The sequence below is a fragment of the Scylla paramamosain genome, chromosome 7, assembly GCF_035594125.1.
Source record: "Scylla paramamosain isolate STU-SP2022 chromosome 7, ASM3559412v1, whole genome shotgun sequence".
Classification (NCBI taxonomy): Eukaryota; Metazoa; Arthropoda; class Malacostraca; order Decapoda; family Portunidae; genus Scylla; species Scylla paramamosain.
The window spans coordinates 24,718,116-24,745,615 of NC_087157.1; the positions used below are offsets into that span (position 1 = coordinate 24,718,116).

The window sequence follows — 27,500 nt, forward strand, 5'->3', positions numbered from 1 at the left end:
GTGAACAGGGGCTACACAACAAGAGGCTTGCCCATTTGCCTCGCCATGCCCGGGATTCGAACCCGGACCTGCTTGGTTGTGAGCCGAGCTTGCTAACCACTACACTACGCGGTGTGTGTGTGTGTGTGTGTGTGTGTGTGTGTGTGTGTGTGTGATATCCAAGGGCACGATCAAAGGTAAAGAAGTTATTTTGCGAGTGTTTTCAGTCCTTCAAATAGCGGCAGTGAGGCGATGACTACGTACTCTTATCTGTTTTTCAAGGCCTAAGTATTCATCACAAATCGATGACCTTTTATATGTAGACTCCAGGTCCTATGAATCCATTACCGGCATCCCATGAGGCAGTGTCCTTGAAAATATAGCGTTATTAATCTTTTATGTGCTTCATATGCGCTCTTACATGCATCGATCAAGGATATAACGAAGATAATAGTATCACTAGGCCAGCGGTCGAGGCTCGCAGGCCAGCTGATCTGTCATAGAAAACGGAAGGCCGGGATAGATGAGTCTACTTTTAAACGATAGTTATAACCAAATGAGCTTCCAAACACTTGCTATTCTATGCTTCTGAAATGTACAGATTCCACTAAAATACACGAAATTATCTGTAATTGTAGTCTAATCTTTCTCCTTGTGTTTCAGAGAGCGGCTGGTGTATTAGTATCACACTGGGCTGTAGGAAGGAAAAACACTCAGCTGACACCAGTAAGCAAAGCATCTGTGGTGGTGGTGATAATGATGGAGTGGAGGGTGGTGGTGTATTGTGCTCACTGGTGAAGCGTTGCTCTGTACTGGTGCTGGCACATCTGTGTAGGGTGTCCTGCTACACGCCCTCCTCACCTGACGAGGATGAGGCGCGTCCCGACATTGAGGTGCAGTATTATAAGTAAGTGAAGAAGTTTTTCAGCTATTGGTGTTTTGGCGTTTTTTTTTTTTTTCTTTTCTTTTAATGTGTCCTGGCGAGGTTATACTTTCACGCCCGTCTTTTTTACCGGTGGACGAGACCATTATACTTTTTGGATTTGTTATTATTCTTCATTGTTATACTTTCATGTCCGTTTAATTTTGGTGGACGAAACTATTAAATTGTCATCATCATTGTGCTTCACTGTTACATTTTCGCGTCTGTCCCATTATAGTGGACGAAGCAATTATGTTTTAGTTTTATCATATACTTCATTGTTATATACGCCCTTACCATCACCAAGAAGAGAAGAAAACAGTATGTATGCATCATTTCGATATTATTTCAGTAAAACTCCTCGTCGCTTGCTGATTGGTGGAGTGTAAGTAGTGTTTGGTGTAAATTCAAGGTGTCCTTAATTGTTTGTCTTTGGTAGACTGTTACGTAGCTTAAGGACATTGTTAGTGGTAGTTTAGTAGATTATTACGTGATAATCAGGAAAGTATGTGCCAGTTAGAAGACTTTGTGCCAGTTAGTTAAAAGATTATACATGATAGTTAGGAGAGTGTCGTTTAAGAGTATGTGGCCGCTAAAAGACTGTATACGGCATCAAGGAGAATGCAGGTAGTAGTTAAGAAAATATACGTGTCATTTAGTAAACTATAAGTACCATTTAGGAGGACATGTGGCAGTCAGGAGAGTGTATGTCCCAGTTAGGAGAGTGTAGGTGCCGTTTATGAGTATGTATGTGGTGGTTAGGAAAATATACGTACCATCGGAGAAATTGCGTGTTATTTAGAATATGTGCTATTTAGGAAACTATGTGGCGGTTAGGAGACTGTGCCAATTAGGGGTTGTGTATCTGTCATTTTCCTTTTATTTCGTTTTCTTTATGGGGAGACACAAGTAAAGTACATTTTTTCCCTTATGCGTATAGAAGAAAAAGAGTCTACGTGCCGTTTTCCTTTTCTTTACTTTTTCTTTTTTGGGGGAGACACAACGAGCGGATTTTTTTTCCTGAATTTGTGTGTGCCCTTTGGTCTTCCTCCCTTGTGCATAGAAAAAGGAGACTGTCCGTGCCCTTTTAAACAGTGTACGTGGAATATATGTTGAGTGTACTTAACTCGTCGAACAGAAGACACCAGATTTGAATTGAAATGCCAGGTTATATATATATATATATATATATATATATATATATATATATATATATATATATATATATATATATATATATATATATATATATATATATATATATATATATATATATATATCAATAAAAGATAAAAAATAAAAAAAAAAAAAATAATGACACGTATGAAAATTAAGTATATGATATTGTTAATAAGATTTGACAGAAAAAGAAAAAAAAGGTAATTCTTTACAATAAGTCAATTGCCCCATCATTTCTTTACCCTCCCAAATCCCTCAAATAAGCTTAGGGCCTGTAGAGAATCGGATTTTGGGGGAGGGGAGAAAATAAGTAAAATATGGGCTTTATTATTATTTTTTTTTTTTTTATTTTTTTTTTATTTAAGGAGAAAAATTGATTCTTAGAAAAAGAGAAAAAAGATCCAAGATGCAGCACAATTTCGGAACTATTGCAGCCACATCAGAATCGTGCCGCCAATTATTTTTACATTTACGGCAAATCCATAATGTGTCCTGCATTATATGTGCGTACGTGCCACGGGCTTGTTAGAAAGAATAACCAAAAGAAATAGTTTTCTTAAGAGCATGATGCCATGATGAGCTAACACGATCAAACATGTATTTTCAGTGTTGGCGAGGGGCACGTGTGTCGCGGTAGAAGTTTTATCAGAGTGCGTTGTGTAAGACTTCATTACGGCGCCTCGGGGATTTGTATCACAGCTAATCTGGTAATGGGATTATTGTGAATATTGTTTTATAGCGTGATGCGTTGGGCTTACATAATCTGTTCCAGCTTTGCTTGCATGAATGTGTTGCTGCATACCTGTTCACTCTTCCATTGTTTATTTGTGTGGAAGTTTTTCTTCAGTTTCGCTTATTTGATCAGTGTTAACTTAATCCTGCCGGTAAATATTTTTGGTTAAACCTAACCTAACCTAACGCCTATGTGCCTCATCCTAAATGCTTCTTTAATAGAGAAACTGTTTTTTTTTCTTTATATATAACATGTGTAATGGACAAAGGCAACAAAGAATAATGAAAAAAAAAAAAAAACTCACTAAGGTATTAATCTCTAAAGAAAAAAGGGCCAGAAGGATTATTAAAAATTGGAGAAGTGTCTCGAGCTGATATGGTGTGACATACATATAATCATGATATTTATAATTTCATCAGAAAAAAACAAAATAAATAAATAAATAAAAAATCCTTTGGTATTATTCTGAAATGCTAGTATTTTAACACTTAGGGACAAGGGAGAACACAGGAACAGAAGAGAGGCAAGAGGCCAGTAGGCGTATACGTGGCTGTCCCTGTACAAAACACACACCTATCATCCCTTTCAGTAAATTTATCTAACCTTTTGAAGCTCTCTACTGACTCAGCACTAAGAGAGAGGGAGGGAAAGTAAGAAGTGTTCACTGTGATAAGCGATGTTACTGACTTTACTGATGCTCTTTGTTCGTGACTGTGCAAGGAAACTGTATAATGTAAACCAGTGTTTCATGACGTGTGTGTTACTTTCTCCACCGGCTGTTAATTGGGCAGGAGTGGTGAAGCAAAGGCGGTGCGGTGCAGGAAGACGGAGAGGGAGAGGGGAACAACTCCGCGTCCCCTTGCCAGTGTTTCACCGAGGCGCGGAAGTTAACGTGAAGTTGTTGCTTGTGGCCCGCGGAAAGTTGCTTCTGGTGGTGGTGGTGGTGGTGGTCGCCGTGTGTTTCGGGTAATATAATGTTCTTCCGGTTTGAAGCCATAAATTTACTTATTTTCTCATGATTCCTTATAACTTTGGACACTTTATTTTTGTGGTGCAGTCTCTTGTTATGATGCAGTCTCTTGTTATGGTGCAGCCTCTTGGAAATGTTCTCTGGCCTAGGAAATACAGAATAAACCTCATTTTCCATCTTAGTTTTGTGTCTATGAACATTTCCTGCAGTGCTTTGAATGTTACGAAGGGACGATACAAGTAATGAAATGCTGTAAGTAGAGATAGAAATTTCAGAAACACAGCGCAGAAACTAAGCCAACAAAAGACAAAATTAACCTCACATTCCCTCTTAATTTTGTCCACTCTTCTACAGCGCTTTGAATGTCGAAAAAGGACGACATCAATAGTAAAAGGGAGGGAGTTGGGAATTTCAGAGCCACTGTGCAGTAACTAAGCAACACATCTAATTGGAATTCTGACATGATAACTGAACATAAAAAAAAGTACACATTAATATTAAAAAGAAAGTAAAGATATCGGTTCAGAAATTTAGCTCGTACATTTATCTTATATATATATATATATATATATATATATATATATATATATATATATATATATATATATATATATATATATATATATATATATATATATATATATATATATATATATATATATATATATATATATATATATATATATATATATATATATATATATAATTTTTTAATTTTTTATCTTTTTTTTTGCCAGTCTTGAAAAAAATGTATCGCGTATGAGTCACATTGTATGTCTATTACAGTGTGCGTGCGTGCGTGCATGCGTGCGTGTGTGCGTGCATGCATGCGTGCGTGCGTGTGTTGATATGCATCTTGCTTATGGTAATGGCGGCACCTTGTATTGATTTTGAATTCATGCTATAAATGTTTGATTACCCAGCTGTGTGTGTGTGTGTGTGTGTGTGTGTGTGTGTGTGTGTGTGTGTGTGTGTTTTTGTGTGTGTGCGTGCGTGCGTGCGTGCGCGCGATTGGTTAAGTTTGATCTTCGTTGTTTATATTCTCCCTCTTTTTTGTAATTTAAATAGATTCATAATGCATATAATATCGTAGGTTGTGTTAATTGATTTAATTTTTTCTCTCTCTCTCTCTCTCTCTCTCTCTCTCTCTCTCTCTCTCTCTCTCTCTCTCTCTCTCTCTCTCTCTCTCTCTCTCTCTGCAATGAAGAAAAGTCAGTATTGAATTATTTAGAACAATGGCAGTATAGTATGGTTCGTTGTAATGGTAGTTGTAGTAGAATTTATTATTATTATTATTATTATTATTATTATTATTATTATTATTATTATTATTAACATCATCATTATCACCAGTGGTGTTTTCTTCTAAATGTTGTTATAATTACTGTAATGGTTTTCTGTGCCCACCTCCCGGTAGTTGCTTCCAGACATCGGGGCTGACTCTGGCCCGGATGTGACGTTAATATTTCACGAGTGTGTGTCAACACTGCCCAGTCTCCGTGTCGCGTTTTCTTATACATCAGCATTGCTTGGCTCGATATGCGTCATTTCAACGTCAAAAATTCATCCATTCTCTCTCTCTCTCTCTCTCTCTCTCTCTCTCTCTCTCTCTCTCTCTCTCTCTCTCTCTCTCTCTCTCTCTCTCTCTCTCTCTCACTGTGTTCTCTTTGTACGCGCGCTGCTTTATTATTCTCAGTCTTAAATACTCTTCATTCTTCAGTCGGACCTAGGATGTAACGCTGCAAGTCTTCGATAACAATACTTTACCCGGAAGATTATAATGAGTGAGATGGAAAGACTTATTTAATCCTTTGATTTTTATGAATTCTTATCAAGCTTAATGAAATATTGGGATGAAAGTTTAGAGTATACATTTTGAAAGATGTCGTAATACACAAAATGAATATCGTACGTATGGAGCTCAAACCCTTTATTGCATGAGTTTATATTTCTCCTTAAAACAGTTAAATACACGTAAGTACGTCATCTTCCCTTCCCTTGATCTGCTTCATGAGAGGAGTCTTGGGACATGTCTGGAAAAGTTTTTAGCGGTAACGTAGCTGGCATTTTTTTTTTTTTCATTTTTTTCTTCTGGTGATCTTTCTTCCGGTTGACTTCGCACGTGAAAAAAAAAAAAAAATAGATAAAGCAAGAAGAAATGATGATGTCTTATTTTTATTGACGGTCTGTGTTAATTTGTGATTCGAGTTGCAGGAATTCTACTTTTTGAGGACAGGAAAGAGTCAAATACTAAAGTAGCCCAGAAATGCCCGAAATCAATCTGGAAAAAAAGAAAATCCAAAACAGAATCACACCTGATAACAGTGAAGAAAGTAAACTACGTGGGAGTGGCTGCAGTGAATTATTCTGCAATATTACTGGGCTGAATAACTTAATTCTGAGCCTCGCGTCGTGTGGGCGGAGCGAGGCGGGACCACAGGCAACTATTTAACCTGGTCACTGTTATTTTAACCAGGTCCCGCCCACTCATCTGCATCCCCCGCGGCGGGTAGAGGGGTCCGAAGGGGGTGTGGGAGGCCAGCCACGCATCCCCCGCAGCTGTAGGGGCTGGAGGGACACACAAAGAGGCTTCATGAATCCCGAACACAAGTGTAGGCTTCATTAATCCCGAAGCAGCCCCTCAAAACGGTTCCATTCATTCGGTGGAAATGAATCAACGCTCCCGCTTCCCCGTTCCAAGCCAGTCCGGTCAGCGTTTGGATAATTCGGCACCAAATGGCTTCCCCAGTCGCTCGTAAGCTGCCCCCTAAAAAAACTAATTTCCCACAGAGATTAATATTGTAGCTGTTAATCATCATATTCCACTTGGGGCAAAAAAAAAAAAAAAGTTGAGTGGTATCCATTGGCTTCATATTTTTTTTTTTTTATTGTTAGTTACAAAATAATGATTAAACGTGTGTGGGATGGAATTAAGTGATGTTTGTTCGTGGAGGGCGGCAGAGGAGCCTTCGTCCAACGCCGCTAGGTGGCAGTGGTGACACGTGGCGCTTGAAATAATGAGTTTGTTCTTTGCTAGCTGACACTGACGTCCTCATCTATCACTACAGTAATTCGACTCGATAAGAGAAAGTAAATAAAATAAACAAAGAACGTTCTTAGTACACAGATGCAGAATTTATGTAGAATGTAGGGAAAAATGTATGATGGAAAATTAAGATACAGGCAAAGAAGTAGTGCTTTTAGGTTTGGTATGAGAGAGAGAGAGAGAGAGAGAGAGAGAGAGAGAGAGAGAGAGAGAGAGAGAGAGAGAGAGAGAGAGAGAGAGTATAATTGTGTGTGAAGAACTCTCGTGTTTAACTTACCACTTACCTTTGACTAAACAAAATAAATAATCAAATAAATAAACAAATAAATATAATAGCAATACACCACTTAACGTTAATCATATACCACAGGAGGAAGGTCTTTCAGAGTTGCGCTGTTAGTGGAAAAAAAACAGACGATGAAGTGCACAGAGCCAGAGAAGTACACAGAGCCAGAGACATTGAATTACTCTATGAAGGGCAATGTAGTCTGTTGGTGGGGGGAATAAGACGTAGCGGAAATGGAAATGGGGAATAAGAAGGAGGTCGTGAGACGTCAGCGTTTTGTAGACAGTTTGGTAGACAAGGAATTTAGTTGCTGTCAGTAAAAATATTGATTACCTGTCTTCTGAAATGATGAATGTACTTTCTCATAAAAGATAATGTTTAGATGTTTGGAGCGGAGCTGAAATATAGAAAAATGAGTTGAAAGAGGAAAATAAATCGAAGAAAATACATAAAGTACGGTAATGTTTAAACCATTAAGAGACAGTTAGAAATAAATAAAGGAAACAAAGGAAAGTAAATAAGAAAAACAAAGTTAATAATGTTGTGTAAACAAGTAAATTAGATAAATAGAAAAACACAAACATTATGTTATGTAAGCTGATTAGTAGATAGATAAAAGCATTGTTTCAGCGGAATAAAGAAATTAAATGTTATACTGAGACATATCACTGGTAAAGGATCATTTTGGATTTTGAAAAAAAGTGTTTTAATCCCCGTCAAGTCGTGAGAGAGAGAGAGAGAGAGAGAGAGAGAGAGAGAGAGAGAGAGAGAGAGAGAGAGAGAGAGAGAGAGAGAGAGAGAGAGAGAGAGAGAGAGAGAGGATCATTAATTAGTACGGGTATGTAGAGGACAGATGGAACTATACATTACTAATTACAGTTAAGGCAGGGTACACACACACACACACACACACACACACACACACACACACACACACACACACACACACACACACACACACACACACACACACACACACACACACAGGTAATTACCTTTTCCCTGTCACTGTAACGCTGTTTATTGGAGAGAGTGTTGGACAGTCAGATCTCTGCGTAGCTTTACCATCATGTGGGTCTCCGCGTCCCTTATGGCCTTCCTCCTCCTCCTCCTCCTCCTCCTCCGGACAGAGATTCCTGCAATAGTAGCGTAAAGTTTATATTTTTCCATTCTTGTTTCACTATAAATCCTCCACGCCAGTCTATTTTTCTAAAGAAATGTTGGAGTGGTTTTCTTCTTTAAAGTCTTCTCTTTTTGATGCCAGACAGGAAAATAAAGGAAGCTGCAAGAAGCCGTTAGGTCTGCACGTGGTAGTTCCATTATGAAACATACCTACCTATTTCCGTCTATCCTGTGACTGCCAACACTGATAATTACTTGAATAACCGTAGTCTGTTCAGTGAAGAAACATAAAACTCTAGGTACTAGAACATCCTAACTATTCGATTGCTTCTTTGCTGTCAGTGGTATTATTCAAAATTAAATTCTCTCTCTTGCCTCAGACTAATTTTCTTAAGTCTAAGGAAAACCCAAAGGAGAGAAACGGGTAATTCAGTCTGGAAAGTGTGTCATTCTCTACAAGCTCTGGCAGGAACTGTTGGGAGGGGAAAGCCTTTTCTCGTCTTAACTCCCCGATTACTTCTTTGCTGTCAGTGGCATCTAAAAATCATGCTCTAAAATCTTGCATGGGACCGAGTGCACTAAGCAGATAAGGAGTAATTCAGTCAGTCATTCATCCTCTGCGTTCTGGAGGGAGTGCTTGAAGGGAGAAAGCCTTTTCTTGTTCTACCTTTCATTCATACACATAACTTACCAAGACTAGGTTTTTCTTACTCTTTCTGTCACTAGTGTTGCATTTCATCATTTCCATCCCTTCATTTGTTTTTTGTTGTTGTTTTTTTGCTTGTTTGCGTGGGGAAATATTTATGTGCATTTGTGGCATTTTTGTTTATGCTTCTTTTTCTTCACTTTTCTTTCATATTTTTTTTAAACTTCTCCCCTTTCTTGTCGTGCTTGATAGAATTTCTGGGAACCGTCCTCATCACTCGGCATAATATTTCCGGACACGTCGTGAAGGAGGAGGAAGAGGAGGAGGAGGAGGAGCAGGAGGAGGAGGAAGAGGAGGAGGAGGAGAAGAAGGAGATGGAGGAGGAGGAGCGGATTTAGCGACATGATGGATGCGAGTGTTCCAGATTATCTTTTGTCGTAAATATTACGCGTTTTAAATGTGTGTGTGTGTGTGTGTGTGTGTGTGTGTGTGTGTGTGTGTGTGTGTGTGTGTGATATTTTTACTTGGCTCGTTATTTTTCCTGCTCCGTACTTCACTTCTTATGAATTATTTTCTCCCCTACCTCCCCCTTCACCTCTCTCTCTCTCTCTCTCTCTCTCTCTCTCTCTCTCTCTCTCTCTCTCTCTCTCTCTCTCTCTCTTTCTCGTGCTGTTTTATGTTCCCTTCTCTAAAGCATGAAGAAAAAATCACCTTTGTCATGTAACAGAATCGGTGAAGAATTGGTCGACTTATTCATCTCTTGTTAAAACTGATTCATGTTTCTTTTGTGTCGCCCAAGCACCTTACTTTTTTTTCTTCCATTTTTATTCTTCTTCCCTCTGCTCTTTCTCTTTCTCCTTCGCTTTCGTCTCGTATTTTATCTTCTCCCTCTTCCACTCGTTATTTTCTTTTTTCGTTTTTTTTAGTCTTCGTCTCGTTCATGTTTTCTTTTTTGCTTCGTTTTTGTTTTGTTCGGCGTCTTTTTCGTCGTCTTTGTGTTCTGCTTCTTTCTCCTTCCTCCTCTTTTCTTTCTCCTTCTCCATCTCCTCTTCTTTCTCCTCCTCCTGCTCCTTTTACCACATCTATTTTCCTCCTCTTCCTCCTCCTCCTCCTCCTCCTCCTCCTCCTCCTCCTCAATAAAGGTTCCTCAGATACTATTGGTGTAGCGTCACTCAGGTGGTCGCTCGTGCTCAAGCGAGATATTGAAATCTATGTCGCAGCATCCAGGGAGCCTAACTTTAATCTCTCTCTCTCTCTCTCTCTCTCTCTCTCTCTCTCTCTCTCTCTCTCTCTCTCTCTCTCTCTCTCTCTCTCTCTCTCTCTCTCTCTCTCTCTCTCTCTCTCTCTTGGTTTTATTATGAACGCATCTCCTAATCCTTCTTCTCTTTACCACCACCACCACCACTACCACCTTCTCCTCCTCCTCCTCCTCCTCCTCCTCCTCCTCCTCCTCCTCCTCCTCCTCCTCTTCCTCTTCCACCATTACCACCACCGCGTTCACCACCACCACCAACACCACCTCCGTATCCTGTGCATCCCTACCTTGCCTACTACGAGTATTACCAACCATTCCGTGTCCTTTCCTATTTGCATCTTACCCATTGCCCGCAGCCGTACATTCCGACCAGTCTCATAGCACGCTGGTATTCCACTACATCGCACACACACACACACACACACACACACACACACACACACACACACACACACACACACACACACACACACCAGAGAACAAAATAATCATAAGCCCTATATATCTTCCTTACTTTTTACCTAACCTAACCTCATCTTACCTAACCTAACCAAAACAAGCCTAACCAACAGCTTCTCCCATCTTTCACCGCTCAGTTACTCAAACCAGAGCACAATATAACCATAAACAACACACACAAACACTCCTATTAACGCAGCCCAGCAAATCACAACACAGGAGGAGGAAGCAAGCAAATACAAGCAAAACGAACACCATGAGCGAGAGAATCTTTTTTTGTGAGCGCGCGTGTCCTGAATATTGTGGACAATGAGGAGGAGGAGGAGGAGGAAGAAGAAGAAGAGGAGGTGGAGGAGGAGGAGGAGGAGGAGGAGGAGGAAGAGGAGGATGCTTGGAAGGGGAGGAAAGTAAGCAACACTCCCAGGTTACCGAAACATTCATTCAAACGTATTAATGTTCTCGCAAGCGCCTCGAGGACCTAATCTCCTTCTTGCCCTAGAGCGGAGAACAGGAGGAGGAGATGGAGGAAGAGGAGGAGGAGGAGGAGGAGGAGGAGGGGTGAGAGGAGAGGAGAGGCACTAACGCAAGCATCGCCACACAAGGGTTGGGCAGGGAGAGGAAAGGAAAGGTTTCTCTCTCTCTCTCTCTCTCTCTCTCTCTCTCTCTCTCTCTCTCTCTCTCTCTCTCTCTCTCTCTCTCTCTCTCTCTGTGTGTGTGTGTGTGTGTGTGTGTGTGTGTGTGTGTGTGTGTGTGTGTGTGTGTGTGTGTGTGTGTGTGTGTGTGTTTGTGTGGGTGTGTGTGTGTGTGTGTGTGACCGGTTCCATTTGGTATTAATGGAGTGATTATTTTTGTGATGTTAATTTTTACTTTTGTACTGTGTGTGTGTGTGGGGGGGTGTAGGGGAGGTGGAATTAATGCAATGGTTCTCTCTTTAAAGCACTGATTTTTTCTGTTTGTTTGGGTGCGCACGTGTACGTGTGTGTGTGTGTGTGTGTGTGTGTGTGTGTGTGTGTGTGTGTGTGTGTGTGTGTGTGTGTGTGTGTGTGTGTGTGTGTGTGTGTGTGTGTGCGTGCGTGCGTGCGTGCGCGCGCGCGCGCCCTGGCCTACGCGTGGCTGGCCCGGCGGCGCGTGAGTCATGGTCACAGTGCCAACACTGGACCCTCGCACGCTGCTTCCATTACCCCTGGGACTGACGTGGCTAGAGTCAACACGCCGCCCCCTTCCCTGACACCCTCCTCCTCCCTCCCTCTCGGATTTACGGGGCCCAATTACAGATCAGAGTTATGCGTTCTGTAGTTGCTAAAGGCGGCCCCTTGTCCCCTAACTCGACCCTCGGCGCCTCTCTATTGCATAAGAGATTGCATGCCGTATCCCTGCGTCGCCTTACCAGGGAGACACAGTTCAGATTGGCGTGGGAATCCTCAGTTCTCAGGTAAAAACAGGTAACTAATATGGGAAAGGATAGGGAGGATGTAGATGGGGAGAGGGTGGGGTTGGATGAAAGGGAGTGTTATTATTTCTCTCTCTCTCTCTCTCTCTCTCTCTCTCTCTCTCTCTCTCTCTCTCTCTCTCTCTCTCTCTCTCTCTCTCTCTCTCTCTCTCTCTCTCTCTCTCTCTCTCTCTCTCTCTCTCTCTCTCTCTCTCTCTCTCTCTCTCTCTCTCTCTCTCTCTCTCTCTCTCTCTCTCTCTCTTTTGTCTCTTTGTGCCCGGAGCTGTTTTGTGGTTCTTCTGTCTAGGTAAGGAGGACGGGAGGGATGCGAGGGGTTAGATTCTGTAGTTGTGTGTGTGTGTGTGTGTGTGTGTGTGTGTGTGTGTGTGTGTGGGTGTGTGCGCGCGCGAATGTATGAGGATTTTTTTGTCCTTGTTATCTTATTATGTTGGTTTATGAAAACATTTGCTTGGGACGAGGCCGCTTTACTGCGCGAGATTTTGAGATTTTGAGAGAGAGAGAGAGAGAGAGAGAGAGAGAGAGAGAGAGAGAGAGAGAGAGAGAGAGAGAGAGAGAGAGAGAGAGAGAGGATGGAAATATGAAAGAGGAGAAGGAGGAGGAGGGAAAGGAGATGCGAGGTAGAAAGGAAAGGAGAGATGGAAAAAAAGTCATGGAAATCGAAGGGTTTTAGGCAGGCAGAAAAGGGAGAAAGGAGAGGGATAGGTCATGGGAGCTAGAAGAAGGATTGAAGAGGAGGAATGGAAGAAGAGGAAACGTTAGAGGTAAAGAGGAGAAGTGAGGAAATAGTGAAGGGGAAGGAAGGAGATGGTGGTTGAGGAGGAGAAAAGGAGGAAGAGGAGACGGTAGAGGTGAAGTGGAGAGATGAGGAAAAATGATTGAAGGGAAAGGAAAGGGAGGTGAGGGGAAATGGTGGAGAGCAAGAGAAAAGGGAGGAAAGGAAAAATTGAATGGCATTGAGGGGGAGGGGAATAATGTTATCAGGGAGAAGAGAGAGATAGAATGGAGGAAAATAAACAAATAGAGAAAAGGGAATAGGTAATATTAACGACAGGGGAAGAACGGGAGGTAGGAGAGAGTGGAAAAAGGAAGAAGAGAGGAGAATATGAGAAGGAGGCAAGATGTGGAAGAAAAAGAGGAAAAAAGAAAATAAAAAAAGGGGTGAGTGAGATCGGAAGAATAACAGAGGGGAGAAAATGTGAGATAGGAGAGGGTACAATAAGGAAAAAGACGAGAGTATGGGTGTTGGAAGACAAGATATGGGCAGAAGGAGATGTATGAAGAAAAGGAAAATAAAGAAGAGGATAGGAGTGACTGCATAAGAGTAAGAGAGGGGGCTTGGCTTACTAGCTTGGCCTTTCACTCTCCTTCACTGTGAATAATTAGCTGTGAACTTTGTCCCTCAAACTTGAAGTAGTTGTGGAAAGAAATCACGATATAAAAGCTGTTTTTATTTTGTTTTTTGTTTCACTTGACTTTCAAATGGCTGTGTATTTTTTCCTACCACGCAGTGAAGGCAAGAAAAATGTGGGGGGAGTTTGTCTTAGGAGAACAAACCCTTTTAATTTGACGCATACCTTTTCTACTGAGCTTCCTGCAAATATATACTCATTATGTTTTTCTGCTTATTCTGGGTAGAGCAACAACTTAATGTGTGGACGAAAAATGCAATATTTTTTTTTTCGATTTCACTTCTTGTCTCAGTGATAAAGGAGCAAGCAGTGTTTTATTTTTACACAAGGGAACTTCATATTTTAGTAACAATGCTGGCTAATTCGTGTTTCTGTATTTGTCTTTCTTGTGCTGTGTGCGTGTGTGCTCTCTCTCTCTCTCTCTCTCTCTCTCTCTCTCTCTCTCTCTCTCTCTCTCTCTCTCTCTCTCTCTCTCTCTCTCTCTCTAAATATGCTTAATTTTCTCGTCTTTTTTTCCACATGAGCCTGAAAAATTATTAGCTTTTCGTTCTTTCTTCTTTACGGAGCTTCGTGTCTCTTACTTATTTGCATACTCGCTAATTCTCTCTCTCTCTCTCTCTCTCTCTCTCTCTCTCTCTCTCTCTCTCTCTCTCTCTCTGGTACTTTTTCTCTCGCCTTCAGTTACCTCGGGAGACCAGCGGCAAAGTGCATTGCTTCCCTCCTGCTTTCCTTTGTTCGGCCGCCTAGCGTATCACGGCGGGACTTGCAGTGCAGGGTTGGTGGGCTCCTTGTTTAATAAGGGCGGAAAAGTGAAGACGATTTTACCGATTTCGTCTGTGCGTCTTGAATAGACTTCTTGTTATTGTTTTGCTCGCGTCTTGTTTTCCTCCTGTTTTCTGGATCTTGCTATAATTCCCTGTCTGGTCTCGTTTTGCTGTTTTTAAAAAATGACTCGCCTTTGTTGTAATCTTCTTAGTTCTAATGACGTTGTGTGTGTGTGTGTGTGTGTGTGTGTGTGTGTGTGTGTGTGTGTATGGGTGTGTGTTTGAGACTTGTTTCGTTCGTCTCCTATGCTGTGTTGTTAAAGTTGTTGTTCTGTGTTGCAATTCCGGTATTGTGTTTTCCGCGTATTGTTTGTCTGATGTATTTCGTTGTGTCTTCTTGATCTTCTCTTCTGCTTTTAAGAGGAAGTCATTCTCGTGTGTATTGTTTTCCTTTGAAAGTGAAAAGATTTTTAGTACTGTTGCTCAGGTTGATAAATATTATTTCTCATTATCTTTATGCGTCGGTATTTTTTTACTGAGTTTATTTGCTGAAAATCTTTGTCTCTCTCACTTAGATTGTGTTCATTTTCATCGTCTTTTTCAGGTTATGTTGAAAGAATTTAATCTCTCTTCCCCAATCTTGCGTCGATATTTTATTTGCTGCCTTTAATTGGTCTCTAACGTGTTTCACTAATGGTGTGTTCATTATGGTTCTATTTTCAGGTAATATTGAAAGAGTAATTTTTTTCTATCATCTTGTCAGGCGTCGATGTTTTCTTTATTTGCTGGAAGTCTTTAACCTGTTTTACGAAATGTGTTAATTTTCATAATTTTGTTCAAGAAACAAAGAAAAGTAGACTTTTTTTTCATTATTTCATCTCTTTGTGTCGGTATTTTCTCAATGTTGTTTGCTCAAAATATTCAATCATCTTTTCATTTTACTCATCTTGACAGTCCTGTATGGATAAAACATCAATATTGAACCTCTGAACCTCTGTCTCTTTCCCTCTCACTCGTCAGCGGCAGCTCTCCACCTCTCTTCTCCTCACGTCTCTGTCCTCATAGGTCACGTTTCGTCGGACTTGTGCTTGGCTTGTCCTTCCTCGCTCTAATGCTTCTTATGCACCCTTCATGGGCCTTCCTACTGGTCTCTTTCCACCAAGCACCCACTCCAGGATTTTTTTTTATTACTTCTGATCTTGCATCTTATTGACATGTCTGAACCACCTCATCTTCCAATCTTCTATTAAACGTAACAGTGACATAACTTCATTTTCCTTTTTAATTCCCTCGTTTCTTAATCCGTCGTGTCTTGTCACTCCCTTTATCAGTCTGAGTATTTGCATTTCGGTTGCTTGGATGCGACTTTCCACCTCCTTGTTTAGGGCCCAGGATACACTACCGCATGATAATATAGGTGTTAATTTAGAGATATAGACAGTCCTCTTGCATTGGAGAGGGATGTTCCTTTCTCTCAAAAGTGGGTGCAGTATTTTTAGGGCGTGATTTCTTCCAACGCCACTCCAATATGTTTCACACAGTCCTGCTATTGTCAGTCAGTCTTCTCTCTTCCATCATATTCATTATCTTTTCTTTCTTTCCACATAGTGTTGATTATTTGATTGTCGCTATCTTGAGAGTATTCCTTGTCCGGATTCTCAAAAGAACTAAAGAACAAAACTAGCCAAATGTTCTTCCCCAAGGCGGCATTGGGCGTACAAAGTCTTATCTTGTTTATAGGAAATTTTGAAGCACTGCAGAATAAAGTATTGAGCGGATAGATTGGGTAACATATTGGCTACGCTCGGCTGTGTTTGAGAGTGTGGCTGTTAGTGACGTGGTCGGTGGCTGAGAGAGTAGCTTGTGTGGTGTGTGTGGCGTGTGTTTGTATTCCTGTGTTGTGTTTGTGTTGTTGGATCCATTAGTTGTATTTACCCTGTATGCAGGATTTGTTTCAAGCTTGTGGTGTCCTAGTTTATCGATATTTTTTCATTTTCATTTTTTTTTTTTTGCAACTTGTGCATTTCAGAGGGAGTTACATAGATTTTTCGGGGCATAACTAAGTAACAAAGTGATGAATTAGCCTAATTTTCTGGCCGGAATAATTTTAGATCTGCTAATTTTCTCGAGATGTATTTTTTTCTATTATGGAGGGTGTAATTAAGGCACTTTATTACTGATTTGCATGGGTAACTTCATTAGTATCTTAACTCTTTCACAGCGAAACGAAACAATAAACAGCACCAGAAGCAATGCGTGAAGTCTTTATAAGCATCTACAGGAAAGTTAGCGATGAAAAAGAATGTATTTTGCAGTGTCTTCCCACTTCAAAGATTGGATGTGGGTGTAGAGCAAGTAAAGATGTCTCAGAGTAATTGGTAAATAGGAAAAGATGTACGAAGTTGCAGTCAAAGAGTTCAAGGCAAGGATGCTTCTCGTACACTTTCAGATATTCTTTCTGTCAATTCTCCTATTCGTCTGCCGTCTTCTATGGATTCTTGATTTTTTCTTTTATATATATATATATATTTTTTTTTTCGTCTTCCTGTTGCCCTTGGCCAGATTTCCTTTCATAAACACACACACACACACACACACACACACACACACACACACACACACACACACACACACACACACACACACACACACACACACACACACACACACACACACACACACACACACACACACACACACACACACACACACACACACACACACGCACGCACGCACACACACACACACACACACACACACACACACACACACACACACACACACACACACACACACACACACACACACACACACACACACACACACACACACACACACACACACCTTATTCCAAGCATCTGGGAAGCTGGATATCTGGTGAGTACTTAGGCATCTAGCCTTATTTAATTGGTGCTCGTGACCCCTTGCTCTGCCATCATCCTTTCCTGGTAGGTTCTCCATGTCCACTCGTGTGTGTGTGTGTGTGTGTGTGTGTGTGTGTGTGTGTGTGTGTGTGTGTGTGTGTGTGTGTGTGTGTGTGTGTGTGTGTGTGTTTTACTATATATCGGGGTTGGATAACATTTCTCTGTTATCTTGTATTTGGAAAGCAATGCACAGTCCAGAGAGAGAGAGAGAGAGAGAGAGAGAGAGAGAGAGAGAGAGAGAGAGAGAGAGAGAGAGAGAGAGAGAGAGAGTATAAGGGTGCTTATATGAGTGTGTTTGTTTGGCTATCACTGCCCAGCCAACGTCATTTCCCGCCACCACACAATACACACGCCATTCTTTTCGCCGCCACAGGTACAGAGGCTTGTTGAGGCTCACCGCCCTGCCCGTCAGCCTCACCGCTGCCTGTAATGAGAATTCCATGTTTGGGGAGTGTGGGAGTGGCAATATGGCGGCATCTAACGAGCTCCGGGTAATGTGTGAGGGCGCGGTGCTCCACCATTGCGAATACGAGTCACCATAAAGAGATGCAAAGTAAGCCAAGAAGCTGTGGAATTACGTTAGCTTCTCCTTCCATTTTGTAATTTTCACTAATGGTCCTTATTTCTGCCGCCGCGTCGCGCTCAATGCACCCCGACCTGTCGTTTGCACGGTGCTGCGCTACCCCCTCCTCCTCGTCTTCCTCTTTCTTTGACATCGCTTCTTTCTCTTTCTCTTCCTCCTTTTGCTCTTCTTCCTACTCCTTGTCCTTCTTCTTCTCTTTAATATTCTCTTTCTCCTACTACTGCTCATTTTCCTTTTTCTCCTCCTCCTTCTCCTCCTCCTCTTCCTTCTTTTGCTATATCTCATTCTCTTTCCTCTCCTCTTCCTTTTCCTCATTTTACTAAACATTACTACTACTACTACTACTACTACTACTACTACTACTACTACTACTACTACTACTACTACTACTACTACTACTACTACTACCACCACCACCTTCTTCCCTCCCTCCGCCTCAAGATGCCGAGCAGGGCGACGCGAGGCGAGGCTGTCGTGATGACACAAGCGATGATCGATTTTGTGTCATTTTCTCCGCGAAGCGATGAAATCCGAGAGAGTGGCGGCGTTGTGAATGAATTTCCTCCTCAGACACGGTTAGCTGCGAGTCTCCTAAAGTTGAGTGAAGTTGTCATTTTTTTCTCTCTTCCCCACCACCACGAGCTCAAGTGTGGGGAATGAAACGCCGATTATGCATCTCTAATGAACCAATCTTGTGCCGGAGGAGACGCTCGCGAGGATTGCACACACCACGGTTGCTTAAGTAGAGTTGGCGGAAGTTGCATCCTCCTTATTAAAGGCAAGCAGGTGCCGGAGAGGGAAGAAAGGACACGGGGAATGTAATGTAACTATAGGGTTTGGAAGGAGTGAGTGAGAGTGTTTTTTGTCCTCCTTGGGAATGTTATGTGAGTCTACACTTTTTTAAGTGAGTGAGATAGTCTTTTGTCTTGCTAGTAAAGTAATCAAAGTCTTTGGAGTGAGCAAGGCAGTCTTTTTGTCATCCTTGCGTCTTCCTGGTGTAATAGTCACGGTTTTCTGCAACGTGTAAGACAGTTTTTTGTCATTTTGTCGTATTGTAGTAGTCAAGGTTTTTGGGAGTGTATGAATCTTTTGTTCTTGAGTCTTCCTAGTCAAGGTTTAAATAAATAACAATAAGAATCGTGAGCGTCATCGAGAACAGCAGCATCAGTGGCCAGGTGTAACAGGCTGTCCCAAATGGAGGTGAGGTGGATGGCCCTATAAGTGGCTCAAATGTGCAGGGGAAGGTGGCTAATCCTCCCAGTGTTCCCCATCTGGCCTGCACGTGCCGCCCGCCCAGCTAACAGGCACAGGCGCCCTCCCGCAGCGGCCTGGAGCGTAAAACTGGACATAAAATCTAATAGCAGGCGTGGTCTTTGTCTCCGTGCAGTCGCGTGATGTTACTCCCTCCACCGCGCCTCTATGCATCACAAATTGAATCATTACTTGAGTGCAAAAAGGGACGCGTGCGGTGCTCAGGCCGGGAAGCTGTTTTCATAAGTAAATTAAGTGAGTAACGAAAGACGTACAGGGGTTCCCTACTCTCTCTCTCTCTCTCTCTTTCCTTCCCTCTCTCTCTCGCCCTCTCTCTTGAGACCTGCCACGCCAGCCCTGACCTCCCCCTCTGCCCCGCCCTGATCCCACTCTTTCCACTCATGTAATGAAAAATGAAGCAATAGGAGGAGCAGGAGGAGGAGCAGGAGGAGGAGGAGGAGGAGGAGGAGGAGGAGGAGGAGGAAGAGGAAGAGGAGGAGGAGGAGGTGGAGGAGGAAGAGGAGGAGGAGGAGGAGGAGGAGGAGGAGGAGGAGGAGGAGGAGGAGGAGGAGGAGGAGGAGGACACTTGCCTTTCATCCGATTTTGTGACTATCTTACAGAGGGGAGGCTTCTGTGTTCTTTCTTCCCCCGATCACTGTTTTCCTCCCTTTATGACAGAATCGGCACTTGGATGGTTGGTGGGTTAGTGGCTTACCTATTCCTGCCTCTCTTTCCCTCCCTCGGGTGCTGAGTGTCCCGCCATGCCTCCCCTCCCGTGCCTTCTCGTGCGTCTTGTTTGCGTTCAGATTTTAGACTCGTGTTCCTGTTTTTTTTTTTTTTTCTTTTAATGTATTTGCCTTTTTTATGGTGGTCGGATGTGGTGTTTTATCATGCATGTTATTCTATATTATTTTTTTTAGTGTTCTTGTATGCGTATGTTGGATGTGGAACTCTCTCTCTCTCTCTCTCTCTCTCTCTCTCTCTCTCTCTCTCTCTCTCTCTCTCTCTCTCTCTCTCTCTCTCTCTCTTACAGTTTTCACGCTGGCCGCTTCCTTCACAAAATCGGGTCCATGAGCCTCCTTCACACACACTTTGATCCCTTCGTCAATACTGCAGCTGCTTGCTTCCTTGGACGCCCGCAGGCCCTTACCCAACATTACCTCCTCAGATTTACTTTCTAACTTCACTGTTTTAACTTAGAATCACCAGTCCCAAACAATATTAAGTTCCGGTGTATGAATTTATTGAAAGTGCTTATTTTTATGCTTCCACGCTCGTGACTTGCCTACGCTCTTGGTAAACAAATAAGGATGACAGCGGGGAAAAATTAAAAACAGCCTGAACAAAATATAAACGCTGTGTTGAAACTCTCGTGTCTGAGTAATGGCTCAACTCTCGATCTTCCTTTGTAAACATTCATAGTACTGTAAAATTTTCTTTGCATATACAGAGAAAAAATGAAGTAGGCTAATTTTGGTCTTTTCCATGCTGCAGATTTTTTTCAAGAGATTGCAGCTTAAAAATTGTTTGCATTTACATAGAAAACAAGAGAACATATATAATTTTTTTTTAAGAGTGTAATGTAAAAGAGAATGTTTTCATTGACACAGAAAAGAAGAGAATCTATAGTTAATTTTCTCCTTTCTTTGTTACAAAGCTTATAAGAAACTGTTGTGTTAAAGTGGTTGAAAATTGTAGGTGGTTATCTTACAGTAAAGCAGTTAATATGGAGTGCGAAAAAATCCATACATTGACATGTAAAAGAAGACAATAGGTAAATTGTCTTTTTCTAGGTTAAAGAGCTTTTTAGAGACTGTAGTGTCAAAAAATATTTAAATTTGTCGGTGATTATAAAGGGAAATTGTCTAGCATTGAAAGAGTTAATGTCGAGACAAAATAACGGTTTTAAGATAATATCGTATACTTGTACTTGGTGGTGGTGGCGCAGGTAACTTAAGGTAAAGACGTACTTGTGAAATTCTGTCATTCACTTGAAAAGCAACAGACATAAGCGGAAAGGTTGTTGAGTTATGTTGCGTTTATAAGTGAAGTACAAACATCTAAAGGCGACCTTGTGATGTTAATGTCTTGCTAGTTTGTCTGTTAAGATTGCCTTGGCTTAGTGGTGGCAAGGTTTATTATTATGTACTTGTTAGAAATGTTAACTGTGAGGTTTTCAGTTTTCAGAGAGAGAGAGAGAGAGAGAGAGAGAGAGAGAGAGAGAGAGAGAGAGAGAGAGAGAGAGAGAGAGAGAGAGAGAGAGAGAGAGAGAGAGGATATATATATATATATATATATATATATATATATATATATATATATATATATATATATAGAGAGAGAGAGAGAGAGAGAGAGAGAGAGAGAGAGAGAGAGAGAGAGAGAGAGAGAGAGAGAGAGAGAGAGAGAGAGAGAGAGAGAGAGAGAGAGAGAGAGAGAGAGAGAGAGAGAGAGAGAGAGAGAGAGAGAGAGAGAGAGAGAGAGAAATATACGACACGTTACATAATTCTTCAGTCTTCTGGTAATAATATATATATATATATATATATATATATATATATATATATATATATATATATATATATATATATATATATATATATATATATATATATATATATATATATATATATATAAAAACTATTTCACAGTAAGTTATATAAGTTGGGTTATCAGTGCAAAGAAAAAATGAGATTAACAATATATTTTGTAATTCTGAGACTCCTCTTTACAGTCTCTGTAGGAAATGAAAAAGAAAATCAAAACATAGACTAAAATTTCCGCCCGTTTATAGAAGAAAAATTACACATTTCGTCAATATTTGACTTCTAGTCACTCGGATGCAAAAGAAAAATAAATAAATGAATAGAATATAAGGAAATACAGTAAGAATAAATAAATAAATGCGTAAATAAATTAATAAATAAATAAAAAATGGAACTATGCATATATATATATATATATATATATATATATATATATATATATATATATATATATATATATATATATATATATATATATATATATATATATATATATATATATATATATATATTTCATTCATCCCTTTCTCTGGTAAACTCTGGAACTCCCTGCCTGCTTCTTTATTTCCACCTTCCTATGACTTGAATTCCTTCAAGAGGGAGATTTCAAAACACTTATTCATCAATTTTTGACCACTGCTTTGACCCTTTTATGGGACTGGCATTTCAGTGGGCATATTTTTTTATTGGATTTTTGTTGCCCTTGGCCAGTGTCCTTCCTACAGAGAAAAAAAATAAAAATTATATGTATATATATATATATATATATATATATATATATATATATATATATATATATATATATATATATATATATATATATATATATATATATATATATATATATATATATATATATATATATATATATATATATATATATATATATATATATATATATATATATATATATATATATATATATATATATATATATATATATATATATATATATATATATATATATATATATATATATATATATATATATATAAAACAAATAAACAAACATAACTAAGCATGCATTTCATAAGTTCATGGCATTTGGTTTGAAGGGAGGCGGCGGCGAGGCCCAGGGCGCGAATGCGATGTGTTGGTGTGTTTGCAGGTGCAAGTATTGAGAGGAGGCTCGAGGCGAGAGGAGGGAGAGACTCCTTGGTGTGGCGGCGGCTCCCTCCTCCAGTAGGAAGCACGTAATGGCCTTGAACTCTGAAATGGCCACTGAACAAGTTAAGTCTTTATTCACTTATGACTTCCGGATGAAAAATAAAGGGGAAAAAACTCCTCAGCGTGTTCTTTGATGTGAAGGATCTGGCATAATGACGTTCTGGAACACAGCATACGTTTAAAACATTGTTCACCTTCGCACTGACATCAAACGTGCAGGCTCCGAAACCAAGTCGCCTGTTGTATTTGTATAAAAAATATTTTTCATTTATGATTTCCGGGTATTTTTTCTCTGCGGTTTTCTGTAGTGCGTAGAAAGCGGAAGGAGCCTTTGCCTTGAAGCCACACTGCCTCATTTATACGTCTCTTCAACTCAGTCTAATCGGTACTGAGAAACTGAACGATGCATGGAGATTTAAAGGCACAAAAAGAAGCAGTTTAGTAAAGAGGAACGTGCAATGCGGAGAAAGAAATCATTATGCAAAGTCAGTCTTTTGTCAGTCCTCCCACGCCAAGACAGAGGGAGACAGAGCAGGAAGGACATTATTTCCAGTGCAGGATCAGCTTTTCATGACTGTTCGAGCACACGCTGCCCACGCGCTTACCCATCGTCCGAACGGTGGTGATGTAGTGGACCTGGCGGCGCGCGATACTGAGGTGGGACACGCAATGCACAGGTGAAGTCTTTTCTTGATACACTGGCTTTGAGTTGTCCTGGGTCGCCTTCCTAAGACCGGATGTAAAAATTCTCCTCTTTGTCTGTCTGTCTGTCTGTCTGTCTGTCTGTCTGTCTCTGTCTGTCTGTCTGTCTGTCTGTCTGTCTGTCTGTCTGTCTGTCTGTCTGTCTGTCTGTCTGTCTGTCTGTCTGTCTGTCTCTCTCTCTCTCTCTCTCTCTCTCTCTCTCTCTCTCTCTCTCTCTCTCTCTCTCTCTCTCTCTCTCTCTCTCTCTCTCTCTCTCTCTCTCTCAGACACATGCACTAATGAAATAAGCTCCGGCAAAACTGAATTAGACCTTCACATAACGCTGTCCTGCAGATCAAATGACCCTCACAACAGAATTACACTAACGAGTCTTGAGGTGACGCCCAAGAAGAAGAAGAAGAAAAAAAAATGATTCGGTAATCCAATGGTCTCTTTTTTTTTTCCGGAAGAGCGAAAGCAAGTTAATGGCATTGGAAGAGGCCAATTGTGTTATACGAATACCAACTAACCGGTGAGGCGTTTCTCTCGCAGTAAAACTGTTTGTGTTTATTTTTGTTTGTCCTCAAGGGTGTTTGCTTTTGTGTCTTCTGTGTTGCTTTCGTTATGGTGGTGGCGGTGAGTCTGCGTGGTGACTCAATGGCTGATTGATTCACTGATTCCCATGACTCTAACAGCTCATGTCATCAGCTCCACGTTTTGATGGCTATCTTGACCCGTGTTGACGCCTCGCCGCCCTCCACGTGACGGCTTGGTGGCTATATCGTTGTCATTTTCACGTAGATTAATCGAGGAGTGCTAAAACCTTTGTCCCGAGATGAAATAAAGACCTTTATAAAAGTGTCTTTTTAGGGTAGCTTAACAAGAAAAGGAAAGGGAATAAAGTTCTGTGAAGTCCATGAGGCTAAATGAAGCTTGCTTATGATATGTGTGAAACTGACCATAGATACTTCGTGTATTGGTCTGGCATTGCAAGGTGTGGAGACAAGGAAGCAAAGCAACCGTACCCATCATTATCAACAGTATGGAGGGAAAGGGATCTGAAGAACTTGGGAAAATCTAGTTGTGTAAAGAGAGAAATATATGTCACAGAATAGCGAAATGGAGGAAGTGAAAAATTTCCATTGAATGATCAGTCGTATAATTTGCTGGAAAAAAAAAAAAAAGCATTATATTTTGGTGACATGATGAGGCGCGTTGCCAAGCCCGTCACTCCTGACAATGCTTCACGGCCGTCCTTTGATGTCTTCTCTCACGCTGGAGAGGATGCGTCACGCTTTTATTCTTCGCACCTGCAAAAGGATTCAGAGAGCGGGATGAAGTTTTGAGAAATGACGCGTGGCTCATTGTGTTAGTCCCGCGAGCCTCACCTGCGCCGCGCCTCACTTAGCGGCGAAAAGACTCGTGTTCCTGGAAGCATAACTCTTTTACGATCAAGTGAAGCAAAGAATAATTGTCTTTTACACCTATATGCCGAGGCTCAGGTGTGCAGGCAGATTCAAATCGTGGCGAGGACGTTATCAACCATCACCTGAACATTAATTTTGCACCATCCTCCAGTCAAGCATTTCAAGGACGTTATCAATTATCCTTCTTGAAAACGTGATCTACTCGGCACCTCTTGGCACAAGCGGGCGAAGTGCGGTCAAGCTGAGGCACACTGCAGAGAGTTAAAGATGCGTGCTGTGGACGTGAGCACGAACTGGACAGAACATTGTGGCCGCTGCGATGGATTATACAGGTGCTGAGAATAGAGGCCACACGTGCTGCACATCAGGCGTCGCTTCAGGTAGAGAGATTGATAATGATATATTACAATTTTGCAGTTTTTTAAAACTATATTTCCATGGTAATGAAATACTACTACCTACTAGTACTACTATCTACTACTACTACTGCTACTACTACTACTACTACTACTGCTACTATTACCACTATTACTACTACTATTTTTTTTACTGATCAAAGGAAATTATACAGATCAAACAATGTTTTCTTTCCTCTGATTGGTTTGGCATGGTAATGGCATAGCAAGTGCAATGAAATTAACCGCGGTCTTATATTTGGACACTGGTCAAAGGAAATCATTAAGCAAGACTGGACATCACAGAAAAGTCGACTACTCAAAGGGATAAACTGTATTTTCCACTCGTTGCTGCAGGGAGTGAGGTTTTTGTTAGCGCATTATAGAGTGCTTGGTAGGTAATTTCCTATTGAGAAAACTCTAACGTGGCATAAACCTGGGTGATGAAAACGCAAAACTCTATTTTTTAACATAAGGATTAACACTTTTCCATGTTGTCAAAATAGTTCACCACTTTATTCATCTATTTATTTCTTATACCAGGTTAGATTTTCCTCAATAGCACATGTGGTGGTGGCCTCGGTAAAGGCTGACAAAAGCTGGCTTAATAACACACGCAGTGAAGCAAGTACTCTGTCGCAATCAACCTCCTCCTCCCGCCCCTCTCTCCCTTTCTCCTTTCTCGCTTCGCCGCTCACCAACATGACCTCCCTCAATACATGACGCCTTGCCAGGTCACGAGGGAAAAGCTTGATTGTGGCTGATTTTATTTTATTATTATTATTTTATTTATTTTTTTTTTTAGGATATATAAAAATTTTATTTGACCCAAAGTGTTTGTCGTGTCTTAAACTCTTGCTCAGCTTCTTGCACTAATGACATGATGATGATATGGTACTTCTGTTTACCTGAAGAGTTCACGATTGTCTTTGTCTTTTTTTTATGTAAGAGGCAAAGGGTAAAATGGTGAAAAATAAATAAATAAAAAGCTCACTGTAGGAGCCAGAATAAAGGGAGGGAGAGTGGGTTCTAGCGCCGGAAGAAATTAAGGTATTGTATTGTAGTGTTGGCTGAAGAGTTGCGGAAGTGCGCTTGCTCTCCCGCTTAGAAAAAAAAAAAAAAAAAGACAAGCAGTGTACCGTAGAACAATTCGGCCCTAAACGAAAACAAATTAGTAAAATAAATAAGTAAAAGTAACTAAATTAATAAATAAAAGGGGAATAAAAAAATATAAATACACAAATACTTAAATACATGAATAAATAAAACTTGCTGAGACTTCACGAGATCATTATTTACCACTTCACCATGACGACCAATTGTCAACACCAACATGACACCAACAACAAAATAACGTAACGGTAAAAAAAAAAAATAAATGAATAAAAAATAAAATAAAAAGTAGATAATAAACTGAAATAATACCAAAAAAATTAAATAAATATAGTTGCAAAAATCTTTCCTCACTTTAGATGGCGGGAAGAAAATTTCCAGACGAAGCGAGGCGGAAAAGATGGACAGGAGAAACAGACAGAAAAAAAAAGGGCGGGAACGAGTCTTGTCCGGTAAACGATGGAGAGAAAAATATTGTCGCTACAAGTAAATTAAGTTTCCACAAGTTGAAATTCTCGATAAATTATTTTCTCTTCTTCGATATTTTAGGGAGAATATTGGAATTACATCGTGTTTGGTGGTGTCCCGGATGTGTGTGTGTGTGTGTGTGTGTGTGTGTGTGAGAGAGAGAGAGAGAGAGAGAGAGAGAGAGAGAGAGAGAGAGAGAGAGAGAGAGAGAGAGAGAGAGAGAATCATTCTTCCATTATTTTCTCCTTCCCTGTGCACGCCCTCCTCTCTCACTCTCTTTCTAACGCCTCTTCTGCTCTCCCTCGCCTTTCATATCTCTCTCTCTCTCTCTCTCTCTCTCTCTCTCTCTCTCTCTCTCTCTCTCTCTCTCATTTGTCTCCTTTGGGCGAGGTAAGAGTGGCAGCCAACTCAAGGAAACAATTATGGCCAAGTAAGTTATTTGCTCATTAGAGACTTCCCGTTTTCTTTTGGCTACCTTCCCTTACCTATGCCTCCTCTCCTCTCTCCTCCTCCCCTTCTCCTCCCTTCTCCCTCTCCGGCTCATCTGTTCAGTGTTTCATTTGAACCTTTGAAGATCCGAAAGAAGGGGCAGAAAGTGAGTTTATTTGTTTGCTTGCTTGTTTGTTTGTGTGCCTTTTGAGTGCACAGGTGTTTGCTATTTTTGTTTGCTTGTTTGTTTCTTGTTTGTTGGTTTAATTGTTAGTTTCTCTCTTCTCTCTCTCTCT

General features: G+C 40.8%; 1 protein-coding gene across 10 annotated transcripts in view; it reads left to right on the plus strand.

Annotated features, from left to right (window-relative positions):
- The window catches only part of LOC135102257 (sialate:O-sulfotransferase 1-like), a 442,011-nt gene that overhangs the window by 179,962 nt on the left and 234,549 nt on the right, over positions 1-27,500 (plus strand). For 8 of the 10 annotated variants that reach the window (XM_064007185.1, XM_064007190.1, XM_064007196.1 and 5 more), the window contains exon 1: positions 712-886. The exons of 1 other annotated variant lie outside the window; for it this stretch is intronic. The gene's annotated coding sequence lies outside the window, so the exon portion shown is untranslated. One more of the 10 variants, XM_064007186.1, reaches the window with a different exon arrangement.